This window comes from Schistocerca serialis, chromosome 3, assembly GCF_023864345.2.
Source record: "Schistocerca serialis cubense isolate TAMUIC-IGC-003099 chromosome 3, iqSchSeri2.2, whole genome shotgun sequence".
In the NCBI taxonomy this organism is placed as follows: domain Eukaryota; kingdom Metazoa; phylum Arthropoda; class Insecta; order Orthoptera; family Acrididae; genus Schistocerca; species Schistocerca serialis.
In genome coordinates this window covers 1,057,591,026-1,057,604,523 of record NC_064640.1, presented here as the reverse complement: position 1 = coordinate 1,057,604,523, position 13,498 = coordinate 1,057,591,026, and positions in this window count along the sequence as shown.

Below are 13,498 nucleotides of genomic sequence, written 5' to 3'. Positions count from 1 at the left end.
ATCTGGCTGTTGGGAAGTTCGATGGCTGTCTGAGGAGGACAGCCATATATTAGGTGATTTCAAAGGTGTGGCAGCTGGTCTGGTAAAGGATATGGTGTGGAAGGTAGACTTGGCATATCCTGCAAGTTTGCATGATACGCATAGCAATGGAGCACCTCGTCCCATAAAAGGACTCCACCCTCAGTCCAGTGACGGCACTGCGACGAAAACAGATATGCATTATGCACTGCAGATAACTCCACCAACGTATCCGTTTGGAATGGTTCTGATTAGTGTCACACATGTCATCTCATTCAAGTGAAGTCGCTGGTTGAGGAAGTATATTGACGTTAAAACGGAACGGACGGTCCTTCTGACACGTGACTTAGAGAAATATTTTTTAAAAATTGATGAATAATGCTATTTTCAAGAAATACGTGGACAAATTAAGAAAATACCACGAAATTCATGAAGTATACTGCTGGGAGAGGCACTATGGTGGCATTATTACGTCGCTTGGCCACATTCTTCAGCCAAGGTTTAGTCGTTCTGGAGATGGATACGTTTTCGATGGAGTTCATGAGAGCTGTTTATGTTTGTATGTGTATATCGTACATTTCCTAACTCCGTGTGCAGCAATTTCACTATGCCTTTCTAAAGACCAAATTCACTGACACAGAGTTACTTTATATGGATGAAGACTGATTCATCTACTGGATGAAAGACTGCAACTCATATAAAGTAACGATGTACAGTCCGGAGGAATTCGACACGTCTGGATATTCGACCAATAATACGGTTTACGCCTAATAACAAGAGGGTTATCAGAATCAACTCTTCTCGATTGTCAAGCCACGTCAGTTCGAATAAAATTCTCTGTGCCTATCTCCGCCATCGTTGTCAGGAGCAGGGGACAGCACTATGGTCTTATTTTATAACCACGAATGTGGTGGATGGCACCAGTGAGAGAGGGCCGAAACGATTTGCTGAATTCTCTGACCTACGTAGATGCTGCTTTGTCGACTTTAAGATGGCGCAGCATATCTTATATTTTGGGTCGGGTTGGAACTCTGGTGTCAATCCATGTCGCTAGAATACACGTCCTAACTTGCTGCTGCACATTGTCCTGCAGTGTGTCTCCCACTCTGTTGTAAAAATTTTCTTAGCCTGCTTTTTCTCTACTTGTTTACACATTGTAGTAAGCAACGGAAACTATAGTGCGTTTAAAGTTAGTTGCGCCTTTGACAGTTCAGTACTGATCGAGTGGAGGAAAGCGAGTTGCCAGCGTGTGCTGAACGCGTCAGCATACGAAGATAATGCCAGGCCTGCTCGGTGCGTCAACTGTCGGCCGCGCAAGCTGCTCCATCTGCAATATTTTTCAAACGATTTTGGAGAAACTATACGGTAGCAGACTGTGAGCTTCATTCGTCAGCTTCATGATCAGTTACCTATTACTTCGTAAATGGTCATAGTTTTAGTGATATTTCGGTATTAGCCAAATCACTGCGAGAAATTCTTAAAGCTTAAAGTGAAAAATAGGTATCGCTACGAATTTTCGTGTGATGTGATATGTCATATGTTGCTGCATATAAAATTTAGGTAACATATTGAATTATTTATTAAACCTCGAAGGATATCTTTATTTATCTCCAGCGTCCAGAAAATGGAATGTGTGTAAACGTTTCCGTCACGAACGCACAAGCCACTGAAAAACGCAGAACGAAATATTCATAAAGCCCTCGTAACTCATAAACGGTCTGAGATATCCAAACTAGAATTTGACAAATGACAGAACGCAAAGAGCAGAGTATTTTGCCATATGATTAATATGCGCAACTTCCATGTCTACCACAGTATTCAAGCAACTACTGAAGTTTTAAAAGAAGTAATGCAATGTTTAAGGACCATCAGTAGCCTGTGAAAAGAAAACTGCTGTGGGTTATGGAACAATGTAAATGAAGAAGCTGCACATTTATTTTTATACTGACAATTGGCTTTCTCGTAACTAATGATATGTCTCGCCATGTGTTGGTAGTTTAATAATACACTGTTTTATGATTCTGCCACTATTTAAACTGCAGTAGAATCTTAGTGAGATGTATATCTGTAAATTCTGCTGAGTCTAGGCAAAAGAGGTAGTTGCTAACAGCAGAAGGGAAGTATTACTCAAAACTCGACACAGTCCTTCATGAATCCGTGTCTCCTTAAATACATTTTTTGGTATGGGTGACAACTTGACACCAGCCCTGTTATGTAACATTTGCAATGACTTCTTTTGTCAGCATTTCAACCTCAATGAGCGTAAATTTCTTATTTCTGCCACATTACTTTTCACCTAGGCCTATATATTCTCAGTAGGATTTAAATGTGAATGATACGGGGGAAGCCTGAATGAACTATGCCCTTTAGCGTTAGCCTGTTCGCGGCCTAGTAGCGTAGAGTTTTTGGCTTGTACAGTACTACAAGTTCCATTAACTTCGCCTTACACAACCTAGGTTCAATTTATCCAATCGAATATTCTTTGCACCTAGAGAAAAATAGCCGCTTTCCTTCGTTGCATTGTTGGGGCTTTATCCATCACAACAGAGTGATATTGGGCATTGTCCATTGCTTGTCGAATTCGGAGGAATAGTTTGCAGCAGAACATTATATTCACAGCCATTGATCGTATTCTAGGACGAGCGCTTCTACTGCGAATCTCGTGTTCACACGTGCTGTACTGTTGTTATTAATGTAGCGCCAACACGAAACACTCGTTCACAACAACTGACGACTGCTGAACACTTTAAAGCCAGAAAATATCACTTTACTACAAGAGCAAACAGACGCGACACCACGTGGCACTGTTTATCCATGGCGTGGCAATAGGGGCGCTCTACCAAGCAAACTGCTGGTGGCGTTGTAGGGAAAGCCGGCTCACCATTCGTGTTACCTGGGCAACAGCGTCATGTCCCCACCGGTGAGCCAAACGTCAAAAGTCGCAACTAATATTAAACGCACTATAGTCATCAGGCTTTAATTTTATAATAAAATTTACGGTCTAGGTACTAAAAGATTTTTGGATCAAAATATTTTATTTACTAATATAAACATTTGTGTGATTTATTGTGTATTATTTAGAACCAACATCCACTTTTCGCATCATGCAGACATTTGTCTAAATCAGTCTGCAACTCGTTCTCGTGCTCTGATCACTTTCCTAGCTGGTAAACTACCTTATGATCTCCAAACATTCTAAGAGGGCTGCACAGTTTGTGTCCTAAATCATTTACCGGTACATAAATTAAGATAAGCAGGGAACCTGTTCAAATGGTTCAAATGGCTCGGAGCACTACGGGACTTAACATCTGTGGTCATCAGTCCCCTAGAACTTAGAACTACTTAAACCTAACTAACCTAAGGACATCACACACATCCATGTTCGAGACAGGATTCGAACCTGCGACCGTAGCAGTCCCGCGGTTCCGGACTGAGCGCCTGAACCGCTAGACCACCGCGGCCGGCAGGGAACCTGTAACGCGCCCTTGGGGGTCCCCAGATGTCACTTCGTTTACACTAGATGACTTCATATCAGTTATTACGGACTGTGCTCTCTGTGACAGGAAATCGCAAATGCCGGCCGGTGTGGCCGAGCGGTTCTTGGCGCTACAGTCTGGAACCGCGCGACCGCTACCGTCGCAGGTTCGTATCCTGCCTCGGGCATGGATGTGTGTGATGTCCTTAGGTTAGTTAGGTTTAAGTAGTTCTAAGTTCTAGGGCACTGATGACCTTGGAAGTTAAGTCCCATAGTGCTCAGAGCCATTTGAACCATTCTTTGAAATCGCAAATCCAGGCGCAAAACTGATACTATACTCCGGAAACAAGCAATTTGGTTAGAAACCTTTTATGGAACGGTGTCAAAAGACTACTGGAAATCTAGGAGTATGTAAGCAATCTGAGATACTCTGAAGAGAGCACTAAAGACATCACTCAGAGCGTCGTGTGAATAACGAGGCAGTTCTTTCACAAATACAATATTTCCTTCATCCGCGGTGCTTATGTCTCATTAGATCAGTTTTGTCGAGGAATTTCATAGTAATGGAACACAGTATATGTTTTAAAAACCTATTACAAATGTTAGTCGTAAACACTGACGATAGCACGAGTCGAGAGGATAAATATTTTGTTGGCTTCCAGTGGCTTTCGTGTCAGTTTATGCATTGCCATAGTATATTTAGTTGTTGCCGGGGGAACATAAAGCTACAAAATTATTCTTCAATTAAGATCATTTTGAATTTGGAAATTTGTGTTAAGCTATTATGGGACCAAACTGCTGGGGTCTTCGGTCCGTAAGTCTTCACACTACTTAATCTAATTTTAACTTATCGCTATAGGCAACACACACACACACACAACCCCGAGGGAGGACTTGAACCTCCGAGTGGGGGAGGGGGGAGTTGCACGTACCGTAACAAGGCAAGGCACCTCAGACCGGGCGGCTAACTAAAACGCGCGGCAAGATAATCTTAAACAGGATGACACAAAATATGTGTTTGAAAGTATTTGTCTTCTGTGGTTTAATTGTTGCCGTAAATGACTCTCGTTGTGATATTGCTGTGTAGTATCCCTGCAAATTCTATAGCTCACACACCGATGTTTCAGTTCACATTTCAGAATGATAGCTCTAACTTTGGTACTGTGTTTGTCGATGGCCAAGGCATATCACGTTAATCGTAGGGTTGAGACGCACATTCAACAGCACACTTCGACCAAGAACAAAACCCCCGGAATGCCCATTTCTCGGTGAAATTACATGACAGAGCTGAAGTAAAATTGTAATGACAACAGTTAAGCAACCTCTGATACAGATTTTTGTGTAATGTTAACTCTGTTGTTTAACAGATTGCTGAATTGTCTACATGGTTCCAGAAAGGGCCAGTCAGGACGAGCAGTCTCAGTTGTAGCCCTAGGGAGCGTGCGAGTGCGAACTTCATTCAGTGAGAAGTCCACGACATCAGCAATACGTGCAGCACAGAAAGTCAGGAAGTCACGACGGTCTCTCCAGAGGTTAATGAAAAAGAAACTACGGTGCCAACCATTGAAGAACAGGGATGTGAAGCGGCCACAGTCTTTTTGAAATGACATGACTGAGGCCTCTGAAAATGGAACTGTCGACACGGATCAGACATGTCTTACTGATGAGCCACACGTTCATCTCCATAGGTACTTCAACAAACGGCACTGGCAGTACCAGGCTGCCGAGAATCCACATTTTCTAGCTACTGCTCGACCTCATCAAGAAAAAGTCACTGTGTGGTGCCCACTTATTACACAGTGTACTAAAATGCCCATTTTTATTGCGGGGCCTATTACAGCAGACCAATAAAGCTAGGTATTGGAACATGAATTTCTACTGGCTACACGATGCGACGGAATACTTCGAAACTACTGTTTCATGCAAGACGCAGCACGTTTATATCGTACTGCTGCCTTCTTAGATTTCTCTCGAGAGACGCCCAGGGATCGGACGAATGCCCTGGACACTTTAACATTCACTGTTCACGGTTTAGAATGACACCGTTGTAGCGCCGATCTCAGCGCTGGTGATTATTTCACATGAGTTTATCAGAAAGACAGACCACTCAAAGATGCACCTGCAACAATCCTAGATGTTGGTACTGCAGTTTCCAGAGAAATTCGAGCATTCTAAAATAATGATATTGAGAAAGTCATCACGGAATTCCGTTCAAGGATATACGGATTCATCGCTGCAGAAGGGAAACACTTTGAAAACTCTCAGTATTTAATTTCAAGTTGTCTGCTACAGCATAAACGTGATGGCAAGAATCTGTAACCCCACATTATGTGGCAATAGAGAAAAAGTTCGTAACACTTATTTTGAGCCAACCTGTAAGTAGGAGCCGTGTACCCGTGTAAGACATGTGATGTTGTGGAGTTACTGGAAATTGTGGAACTGTATGACTTGGGAGTTGGACGCGTCGTTCCAGAGAGAGAGAAAGGGTGGGAGGGAGGGGGGGGGCGATAGTGACGGCGTCGTTGTCGAAGACCACTGCTGGAAACAATTCTAGAAGGCGCACCCTGGGGGAGAGTACAGTGTTACAGTGTTACGGCTGTAGGCGGCCGATGCCGGGACGAGGCGTCGGTCAGCTCTGCAGGCGGGCGGCTGCGCTGTCTGAGGCGACGGCGTCGTGCGCACGCACTCTGCCCGCATGGCGGAACTCACAGGCTGTCTTACAAGGGTGACGCAGCCACTCCTCATCACCGCTTTCGTCCACGTCATTGGTGCGTGGGGCGTTGGCCACGAATGAAAGTGACACAAGCGGGAGCTCCAGATGGCGAATTGTCTAGAAAAAAAAAATATATATATATATATATAGAGTATAGCGTCTGTTCCCACAGTGGGCGGCTACAAAAGGCGTCTGCTCCACATGTCAGTGGCGGCCTCAACCATCCTCCTGATCTGGAAAGTCAGGTTGTACTCGGCAGCATGCCATACATCCAACTACTAAACATCATGATGGTACAACGAGAAAAATCTCATTACCCCGGGCCCCAGTCAATAGACTGGGATTGTCGTGAGCATCGGATTCCGGGGGCTCACGGACATCATGAGAAGAATCGGAGCTTCTCAAACTCCCTCAAGACCAAACGCAAACACTACATCGGCACACTCAACGTGAACACACTGATGAAGACAGGAAAGATGAAACAACTGACAGACACACTCGAAAAATTTCAAATCAAAATATGTGCACTGCAAGAAACACGATTCACAGACGAAGACCATTTCAACACGGAGAATTTCAGAATATACAAAGGAAAACCATCGAGACAACTGAAAAACCTAAGGCTTTTTGGCACAGGATTTGCAGTACACAGGTCCATCACGGACAGCATAATCGACTTTTCGTCACCAAACGAAAGAATCAGCACCATCACAGTGAAATCAGCCAATAAATCCTACACAATAATCAACGCACATGCACCAACTAATGACTACAACAGGAAAAACCCTGACGAAATTGATGACTTCTGGACGACAATGGAAGAAACTATCAGAAAAATTCCTGCACATAGAGTCAAAATAATACTGGGAGACTTCAACGCCAAACTCGGAAAAGAAAAGATATACAGACATATCACAGGAAAACATACTCCACACAAGGACACCAACAAAAACGGAAAACATCTGATAGACTTTTGCAAAAGCCACGACCTCGCCATTATGTCAACAAAATTCAAGAAACCAACACGAAAACTTACCACATGGAAATTCCCCAGCGGAAAGCAAGAATTACAAATCGACCACGTAATAGTGCAGAAAGACTCACAAAAAGAAATTTTGAACATAGACACTCGTAAAGGCTACTTCGACTCAGACCACCACCTACTACAGATCAGGATTCGTCTTTTGCCCAAGAAAAAGCTCCAGAAGAACAAAATTGTTAGACCAGATCCAGAATACGTTACTTTAAATCAGACACAAATATTACACAAAATTAAAATGGAGAAAACGACAGACTGGACACAACTTTCACGAAGAATCCGAGAGGCCATGAAACTAGCACAAGCACCACGAACACGGAAACACCGTTGGTGGAACCACACATGTGACCAAGCTATTGACCAACGAATCAGTGCATGGAAAAAATTTAGTTGCCATAAATCCCAAGAGAATTGGATGAACTTCTTGAAAACACAGAAGCAATCAAGCAAAATCATTCGCAGTGAAAAACGGCAGTATGACAAACGGCGACTGACAGAGATCGAATCGGACTTCATGAAGAACAATACAAGAAACTTCTACAGAACGTTCAGAGAAAATATGACTGGATATCAACCACCCAACTTGTGCTTCAGAAGACCGGATGGAACCCTAGAAACCAATACTAAAAACAATTGTGACATTCTGGCAAAGTACTTTGAAAAACTGCTCAACACGGACCCCCCCATGGAAGAAATGATGACAGAAACGAGCACATACAATCCAGATAGTGAACCTCCAACTCTAGAAGAAGTTAAAGAAATAATAAAGTCACTCAAGAATCGTAGAGCACCAGGAGAAGATGGCATCATCACGGAAATCTGGAAGTTACAAGACCCAGAACTCACCAAAGACATCCACAGGATCTTGGAAGACATCTGGAAGACCATGAAAATTCCTGACGACTGGAAAACTGCCCTGATACACCCACTACACAAAAAAGGTGACAAGACTGACCCGAACAACTACAGAGGAATATCCCTACTACCGGTCACATACAAGATCCTCTCTAAAGCTTTACTGAACAGACTAGAATACCAAACCGACCACTTGATTGGGGAATACCAAGCAGGCTTCCGTAAAGGGCGGTCTTGTGCGGAACAAATTTGGAACCTGAAAATGATTTTACAACACAAACAGAACCTGATCATTACCTTTGTTGACTTCAAAAAGGCGTACGACTCTATCGACCGGAAAACTCTCTTCAAAATTCTAGCAGAATACAAAGTAGACAACAAAACACGGGCTATCATAGAGCAAACTTTAACCAACACGACCTCCAAAGTAAAGTTCTGTGGGGAACTATCAGAGCCCTTCGAAATTCGCACAGGTGTCCGACAAGGCGATGGCCTCTCACCCCTCCTTTTCAATCTGGTGTTAGATAAGGTCATAAAAGAATGGGAAACATCACAACAGGGGATAACCTTAGGAAACCTACAGATTAAATGCCTGGCTTTTGCAGACGATTTGGCAATTGTCACGAAAGGTATAAAGGAAACAAAAGACGCTATTGAAAAACTGCACGAAATCGCTTCCAAAACTGGACTACAGATCTCTTACGAAAAGACACAGTTTATGAGCACAAAGAAACTCTCATCTCTGAACACAAAGTATGGCACGATTTACAAAACAGCAAACTTCAAATACCTCGGTGAAACACTACAAATGAGTGGACATAACAGAGACTCAAATGAAGAAAGAAAGACTAAACTGGACAAGGCATACAAAGTAGTGTGGAATCATTACAACAAGAAGTCTATCTCACAAAAAGCCAAATTACGCCATTACGACACGGTGGTGCTCCCCGAGGCACTATATGCAGCAGAGACCACACTAATCCGAGGGCATACACGTATCAGACAATTAGAAAAAGTAGAACGGAAAATACTTAGGAAAATATTTGGCGCAACTAACAACAATGGAATATGGATCAAGAAACCTACAGAGGAACTGTACAAACATACGGAGACAATCACAGAAAAGATTAGAAAACGCAGACTACAATTCTATGGACACCTATACAGAATGCCATCACACAGGCTGACCAAACAGATCTTTGACTGGGTAACCACTAGAAACAACAAATGGGTGGCAGAGGTAGAAAACGACCTGAACCAGCTCAACATAACAGCAGACACAATAAACGACAGAATAAAGTTCAGAAACATCATTAAGAAAAGTAAACTACATGAGATACAATGCGACAAACGAACAGGCATAAAATGGACCGAAGAACGAAAGCAAGATCACAGCCAGAAGATGAAAGAAATATGGGCAACCAAAAAGGCAATCAAGATGAAGCCGAAGACACGAAGCCGACAAGAAGCATGGACAGAGGACCGGAAACAGAAACACAGCGAGCGAATGAGGGAAGTTTGGGCAGCAAGGAAGGCAGCAAAAGGAACTGGCCATGTAGTTTAGTCCAAATGCGCTCTTTAAGGGCAAAACACCAATAATAATAATAATATATATAGAGTAGGAGCCGGTAGGACTCGCACACTGAGGGTTCGTACAAACTGTACAGGCAGTTCGTCCACCGCGGCAGTCGAGAGTCTCCAGGTTTCATGTCTGTTATCGGCACTGATACTGCAAGATACCATCCCTGGCAAGTCCCAGACTTTTGAGAATGTTTCAATTATAAGTTAAATATTGGTCAACAAGTGAGAAAAGTAATATTTTTGTGTGATATAATTACAAATTAACAATTTTCAGATTTTTTCCTTTCCTTACACGGTGAAACATCGCTCTTTTCCAAATTTCACGGTTCCAGGTCAAGGGGTAGTAACCTATGGCTGTTGATGAGTGAGTTTCCGAGTATCAAAATATATGACATACAGGGTAACAATTATTTAACTGAATGAAAAAAAAGCGTTAATTAGTTTCATACTACAGCGTGCACACATTTCATTCGGCATGTAAACGTCACTACAGATATTCGGATTTAGTTATGATATGTTCAGTATGCCTGCATCCTTGGGCATGACCTGACGCAGGTGAATACCAAAATTCTGCAAGACCCTCCGAACTGTCGGAAAATCGATGCTGTCGATGACCCCCTGAACGGCTGTTTTCAGATCAGCAGTTGTTTTTGAGCTATTGCTGTACACCTTGTTTTCAATATAGCCCCACAAAAAGGAGTCGTAAGTGTTCAGATGCGGAAAATATGGCGGGCAATCGAGGCCCATGGCAGTGGCCTCTCGGTACCCAACACGCAGAATGTGGTCCCCAAAGTGCTCCTGCAGGGCATCAAACACTACCCTGCTTAGACATGGTCGAGTTCCATCTCGCACGAATCACATCTTGTCGAAATTATCGTCACTTAAAATAACAGGGATGAAATCATCTTCCAGAACCTTCACGTAAAATTCGGTAGTCACCGTACCGTGATGGAATATCGCACCGATTTTTCCGTGAGTGGACACTGCTCACCACACCGTCACCCGATGACGGTGAAGAGACTTCTCGATCGCGAAATGCGGATTCTCTCCCCCGAATGCGCCAGTTTTGCATATTGGCGAATCCATCCAAATGAAAGTCGGCTTCGTTGCTAAGACAAACCGCGCATGCGCGTACTAATTCCCATCATTCACGCGGATGACCGTACACTTTGGACGTCTTAACTCAAACCGTTGAGAAGCTATGACGATTTTATTTCACATAGCTCAATAAGTGTTATCATGTAAATGGCTGCACCTTTCGACTGCATTCATCTAGAAACTTCAATTTTTAGCACCGCCAAGAGGCCGTAAACTCCAGTAGGTGGCAAAAGGCATAAAAGTTTCAACGTGACACGTGTACCTGTTCCTGAGAAAAACGATTTCTAACAGTCAGATAGGAAGACAGACGGAAAGACGGAGATCAAAGTGGCCCTATGAGGTTTCCGTTCTTGCTGACTGAGGTACGAAACCTGCGAGAAATGAACCACTTGTAATAGCATTGTTTCTAGGTAGCATTTGGTACAACGGAAGATGTACAAAACGGTAATTCCAGGGTCGTGTGGTCGAGTCCCTGGACGGAAGCTTATTTTTACTTTTGTTTTGACTTTCAATTTTTACGTTACACAGAGAGTCACCGATCTCTTCTTCACATTCCTCTCGATCGTCAACTTCTTCGGAGCAAGTCAGCTCCTCATCGCACACAAGCGTATACGTCGATAAAACTTCCGCTGCTTTCTAGTGTATTTTACTTACAGTCTGAATGCATTCTTCAGTTATTACCGCTGTACTTTCTGAAGTGATAATGTCATTTTCGACCGAAACATGTAAACTTTAATTCAGCTTCGTTTTCAGTCGTTGCTCCGACACATGTTTGTGGATACTTTCATCTTGCCAATGCCAACTAGCTCTGCAGATGATGAAGAAATAGATGAAATTTATGACGAGATAAAAGAAATCATTCAGGTAGTGAAGGGAGACGAAAATTTAATAGTCATGGGTGACTGGAATTCGTCAGCAGGAAAAGGGAGAGAAGGAAACATAGTAGGTGAATATGGATTGGGGGGAAGAAATGAAAGAGGAAGCCGCCTTGAAGAATTTTGCACAGAGCATAACTTAATCATAGCTAACACTTGGTTCATAAATCATAAAAGAAGGTTGTATACGTGGAAGAATCCTGGAGATACTAAAAGGTATCACATACATTATATAATGGTAAGACAGAGATTTAGGAACCAGGATTAAAATTGTAAGACATTTCCAAGGGCAGATGTGGATTCTGACCACAATCTATTGGTTATGAACTGCAGATTGAAACTGAAGAAACTGCAAAAAGGTGGGAATTTAAGGAGATGGGACCTGGATAAACTGAAAGAACCAGAGGTTGTAGAGAGTTTCAGGGAGAGCATAAGGGAACAATTGACAGGAATGGGAGAAAGAAATACAGTAGAAGAAGAATGGGTAGCTTTGAGGGATGAAGTAGTGAAGGCAGCAGACGATCAAGTAGGTAAAACGACGAGGGCTAATAGAAATCCTTGGGTAACAGAAGAAATATTGAATTTAATTGATGAAAGGAGAAAATATAAAAATGCAGTAAATGAAGCAGGCAAAAAGGAATACAAACGTCTCAAAAATGATATCGACAGGAAGCGCAAAATGGCTAAGCAGGGATGGGTAGAGGACAAATGTAAGGATGTAGAGGCTTGTCTCGCTAGGGGTAAGATAGATATTGCCTACAGGAAAATTAAAGAGACCTTTGGAGAGAAGAGAACCACTTGTATGAATATCAAGAGCTCAGATGGCAACCCAGTTCTAAGCAAAGAAGGGAAGGCAGAAAGGTGGAAGGAGTATATAGAGGGTTTATACAAGGGCGATGTACTTGAGGACAATATTATGGAAATGGAAGAGGATGTAGATGAAGACGAAATGGGAGATATTATACTGCGTGAAGAGTTTGACAGAGCACTGAAAGACCTAAGCCGAAAGAAGGCCCTGGGAGTAGACAACATTCCATTTAGAACTACTGATGGCCTTGGGAGAGCCAGTCATGACAAAACTCTGCCATCTGGTGAGCAAGATGTATGAGACAGGCGAAATACCCTCAGACTTCAAGAAGAATATAATAATTCCAATCCCAAAGAAAGCAGGTGTTGACAAATGTGAAAATTACCGAACTATCAGTTTAATAAGTCACAGCTGCAAAATACTAACGCGAATTCTTAACAGACAATGGAAAAACTGGTAGAAGCGGACCTCGTGGAAGATCAGTTTGGATTCCGTAGAAATGTTGGAACACGTGAGGCAATACTAACCTTACGACTTATCTTAGAAGAAAGATTAAGAAAAGGCAAACCTACGTTTCTAGCATTTGTAGACTTAGAGGAAGCATTTCACAATGTTAACTGGAATACTCTCATTCAAATTCTGAACGTGGCAGGGGTAAAATACAGGGAGCGTAAGGCTATTTACAATTTGTACAGAAACCAGATGGCAGTTATAAGAGTCGAGGGGCATGAAAGGGAAGCAGTGGTTGGGAAAGGAGTGAGACAGGGTTGTAGCCTCTCCCCGATGTTATTCAATCTGTATATTGAGCAAGCAGTGAAGGAAACAAAAGAAAAATTCGGAGTAGGTATTAAAATTCATAGAGAAGAAGTAAAAACTTTGAGGTTCGCCGATGACATTGTAATTCTGTCAGAGACAGCAAAGGACTCGGAAGAGCAGTTGAACGGAATGGACAGTGTCTTGAAAGGAGGATATAAGATGAACATCAACAAAAGCAAAACGAGGATAATGGAATGTAGTCAAATTAAGTCGGGTGATG